The sequence below is a fragment of the Cryptomeria japonica genome, chromosome 7 (genome assembly GCF_030272615.1).
Source record: "Cryptomeria japonica chromosome 7, Sugi_1.0, whole genome shotgun sequence".
Lineage (NCBI taxonomy): Eukaryota > Viridiplantae > Streptophyta > Pinopsida > Cupressales > Cupressaceae > Cryptomeria > Cryptomeria japonica.
The window spans coordinates 244,092,388-244,097,950 of NC_081411.1; positions in this window are offsets into that span (position 1 = coordinate 244,092,388).

Consider the following 5,563-nt stretch of genomic DNA (forward strand, 5'->3'; position numbering starts at 1 on the left):
GATTGATCCACTCAAGTATTTACTCAGCAAAGCAACATTGACAGGCCGCTTGGCCAAATGGGTGATGATTCTAAGTGAATTTGACATCGAGTATGTAGATCGTAAAGCTATCAAGGGTCAAGTTATTACAGATTAGTTGGCCGATGCACCACTCATAGGCGATCATCCTCTCATTTCCAATTTTCCAGATGAAGAGATATTCATGATCACAACAGCACAACCATGGAAACTATATTTTGATGGTTCATACACTAGGCACGGCTCGGGGGCAGGCATTCTGTTTATCACACCTCAGGGTGATAGCATCCTGAAGTCTTACAGGCTCACATTTCCATGCACAAACAACATAGCAGAGTATGAGGCCTTGATCACAGGACTCAGGTTAGCCGTACAATGGAAATTACAAGAACTGCAAGTATATGGCGATTCCCAACTAGTCATTCGACAAGCAACAGATGCATATCAGACCAAAGATGATAAACTCATGCCATATAAGCAAATGGTGGACACTCTAAAGACATCATTTACTACTATCACTTTTGAGTAGATACCAAGAGATCAGAATCGAGCTGCTGACACTATGGCTACCATCGCATCTCTCCTAGATCTTCCACAAAATTCAACACGCTACGAGTTCTTGGTAGAACAACTTTGGATCCCCGCTTATGATATCCCCAAATCCGAGATGATATGTCGCCTTGTCGGTTTTGAATCCCCATGGTATGGTGAGTTCTACACCTATCTCCATGATCACACCCTTCCTCCCAACCAATCGAATAACCAACGTAAAACCTTTATTCGCCAAACTGCTCGATATACCATTATTGCCAAAACCCTATACCGATGCAGTCTTGATGGTACTCTCCTTCGATGTCTGGAACAAGGTGAGATAACAAAGGCTTTGGAAGAGGTACATGAAGGAATTTGCGGGACTCACTCAAGTGGTCCGTCACTAGCCAAGAAACTCCTGCGCAACGGCTACTATTGGCCATCTATGGAAAAGGATTCTTACTAATTTGTCAGAAAATGCAAGAAATGTCAAGTTCATGGTGACCTGATACATGCACCAACCCAGGAACTGCAACCCATCACAACACCATGGCCTTTTTGTCAATGGGGTCTTGACCTTGTGGGTAAGATTCATCCATCTTCATCTAACAGCCATAAATTCATTATTACCACCACCAAATATTTCACAAAGTGGATCGAAGCTGTTCCACTTACCCAAGTCACCGGCAAGCAGATCGCCTCATTCATCCTTAATTATATCATCTGTCGGTATGGTGTACCCATGTCCATCATCACAGATAACGATCTTCCTTTCAAAAATTAGGATGTCCGTGAACTTTGTGAGAAATTTCATATCCAACACCGCTTTTCCACTCCCTATTACCCACAAGGCAATGGTCAGGCCGAAGCATCCAATAAAAACATATTGAGGATCCTAAAGAAGACAGTCCATGATGCCGGTCGTGATTGGCATGTTCAACTGAATCCAGCACTATGGGCATATCGCACTAGCATTCGAACCCCTATAGGTGCAACTCCTTATTCATTGGTCTATCGTACTAAAGCTATCTTACCTATTGAGGTCGAGATACCATCCTTAAGGGTTTCCTTGCACAATCTCATCGATGATGAAGCATATAGAGTATCCCGTCTTCAGGACTTGGAGCTACTTGATGAGAAGCGACAAGCTGCATACAACCATCTCAAAGCCTATCAGCAGTGCATGAGTAGAAGCTACAATCACTGAGTTAGATCTCGTACATAGGTTATCTTGTTCTACAAGAGAATCCTCGCAATCAACCAAACAGAGAACATCAGGGAAAGTTTGAATCAAACTGGTTGGGCCCATATGTTGTCACTGCTGTATTCGGGTCCGGGGTATATCAGTTGGCTACATCAGAAGGAGAACTGCTCGCAAATCCAATCAATAGCATGCATCTCAAACGATTTTATACCTAAGCTGTACAGAGCATCAGGCTCCCCTGCATACTGAAAAACAATCCAAAAACATTCAGAAAAATGTCCTGAAGAAATACAAAAACATTCAAAAAAGTACAGAAAGATCATGCATCCAAACGGTGAACAACCACTCCGATGGCACCTTGGGTAAGTGCGATGGTGAAAACCTGGCAAACAGGCGCCACTCATAATGACAATGGCTCCAGTATCTTTCAGGCTCGTTGCAATCACATTCATTACATACACACATCCATCCATCCAAACCATGGCTTGTTATTTGATCTACAATCAGAGATAGTACTTCATGCATCTTGCATCCCACTCTATCATAGTCATGTCTACGCTTGGGGGCAATACCCTTAAAATCTAGATGATGGAAGTGGATTCTACATTACTGGTGATTCATTGGCAAAAACATTCAAAAAAAGTCTCGCAAAAACCAAAAACATTCAAAAACAATACAAAATCCAAAAACAACGAAAAATCATCGAAAATCAAAAATCAGAAAGATGGCAACACCTTGTACGTATTCATCCGAGCAGATACAAAACAAACATTGGACATAATACTCACACAATGACCATTTACCAATCAAAACACACGATCAACATCAACAAATCGGAAACTGTCTTTAAACAAGGATGCATCCTTCCTTACCAAAACAAAGACAAAAAGTGACGTTTTCTTTGACAAGAAAATCATGTTAAGCTATCAAATACTTGGTTGATTTGTGAGTACAATCTTTCGTTTATCTGTATCAGGATTTTTCAGCATTGTTTCGTATCGTTTGCGCATTATTTCCGATGAAGTTCTGGGGCATGTACTAATGGTGTCTACGTGGGAAGTTCACCAAGCTACGTGATCTTATGCCAAAATGCAGTCATAGATCATTATGGCTTGCTAACTACAGCGTATACCTCGAGCATATGAGCATGAACCATTACCAAGGATCCTTATTCTTTATTCTTTATGTATATACTGTTTGTTTGCAGGTACAATGCTCATTCTTTGGTTCCTTCTCATCCAAATTGGATAAAGGTTTTATTTTTTAGTACGGTATGCACTTGTCTAAGGATATGATCAGCCTAAGATCAAGGAGGATGATCCAAGTCATGCATGAACAGAGATAATCCTTGTCTGTTCCGCAAGAAATACTTAGGTCAACTTGATCCATTATATCAAGTTGCTTGTATTAACTTGCTCTATCAAATCCATGTAAGAAATACTCTGGTCATCTTGAATCTTTATGTCAAGTTGCTTGTATTTTCTTATAACATTTTAAAGCTCAATGATGAAAATAGAACACTATGGATTTTCATCTCATCTCATATGCATATATTGCATTTCGTTGCATTCCACCCATCCATACATTCATAATAGCTACATATCATGCATACATAGTCATAATAATGCATACTCTATTTTACTCATCTTCTTCCATAGGACTCGGTCCTAGTCCTCCATATCTTCTATCTAACATCGAATCCCCCCTCACCCTCCCTATCTTGATCATCAACATCATCCTAATCCCTTCATCGCTTCCCATCCTCACTCATCCACAAAATTAAGCCAATTACTTTGTCTACACAGATACATCGACTCCCACACACCTAGACTATCAACAGATACTCTGATCAAGTATCTTTGGGTCTCAATAGGTAATCGATCATGGTAATCCTAGACTACATCAGGCATTTATCATAATGACCTAGTCTCAATGGGGTTGCCATGATTCCCCACAACCATCCATCACACGCACACACTATCAATTGATCAACCAATCAAACACAATCCATCGGACAATTACATCAATTGTCTACATCTCAATGAGTATTTTGCTTCATATACCTTGACTTCATCGAGCAATTACATCAATTGTCTAAGTCACATCAGGTCACTTTGATTCACTTACTCAGACTTTATCATGTCCAAGCGACCAACTGACATCAATTGTCATGCTTTGACTTGACCGGGGCAATTAAACCGATTGCACCAGATTGTCCAACCAATTTTGATCAATTGTATAGCATCAATCCAAACCCCACACTACATCTGCTATGTATCTCTTGCATGACCTCAGGGTAATCGCTGGCTTGTTGTTTCTTCATATTCACTCCATTTTCTCCCATTCTTTCATCATTAGTTCTAATTTCTTCTATTCTACCTCCCCTCCACTTTTCATTCTTTTTCGAGAGATCGCTCGATTTTTCAAACAAAAAATAAAAATAAAAAAATTTGGCCCATCTCTCGAGGGGGCATACCACCCATTAAATTTACATTTTATGGGGCATTTCTTCACACCAATTTTTCTTTCTTTGAAATGATGCGATAAACCGCACCGTCTCAAAGAGGGGCAAATGTAGTCACACAAATCTGTCCAGCTTAATTAAATAAATATTTGCTATTTATTTGATTAAAAATCCACTAGCCATCAGTTAATTAAATTAATATTTGATTAATTCATCCCCAAACATTCTTCTATTAATTAAATACATTATTCAATTTATTTTAATTAATTCATTAAATCAAATTCAAATCAATTAAATAAATAAAATCTATTTATTTAATTAAAATCCCCCTTTTCCTCTTTTAAATAAATTAACATTTATTTAAATCATTTTAAAACCCCCCCACTTGCATTTTCCTACAAATGCAACTTGCACACATTTATTGAAATAAATGAATTTTTATTTTAATAAAATCCTATTTTCCCTCACCCACCAAATCCACTTGCAAATCTAATCCCCTTCTGGATTCTTCTAACCCCTTCCTAATTAGCCTAATCCATCCCCTAATTATTGTCACATTCTTAAGCAAAATGGAGTCACTTCTCAAAGACTCCAAAGTCTTTGAAAAGCATTTAATGCTTTGTGTGTTCAACAAATTAACCCCCAAAGTCTTCCAAGACCACTAATGGCTCTTACATGACCATTTATGGCTCTTACATAACCATTTATGGTTATTTCAAACTTGTCTCCCCAAACATTTATTGTTTTGACCATATTCATCCATTTCACATTTTCACAAGAGTTTATCCATTGGATAAAAGCTTTATTCTTTGAATAAAGAGTTTATTCATTCAACCAACCTTGACTTTAAATCCCAAGGTCATATCAAGCATTTAATGCTTATTCCCTCCCCTCTCAACCTATCTCACATTGACACTTGTCATCTTGGGATTGGGTTAAAAGCCCTCACATGGATTTGAAATCATTCAATCCTGACCCTTGTTGAGATTGCTCAATCTCAACCATCCATCGCTCCATTTTTCCTATAAATAGAGCCCATTTCTTCATAATCCAGATCCTGAAAACTTGTATGCATTTAACCTATAGGCATTTTAAGAGAGCATTTTAGCATAATCAACTAATATCTTGTTATTTTGGATAAAATAAATCATTTTAGTATCAATAGCATAGTATCAGCTTTTCATTTCATATTTGAAGCACAATACTAAATCTCAATCCTCCATAAGCATCCATAGTGCAAAAAGCTGTTGAGAGCTACACTATTTTGGAACTTGGAGAGGAGAGGAACAAGGGAGAAGAAGCTAAGGCCATGCTAAGAGGCAGTTGGAGATGTCTCATTATCTTTG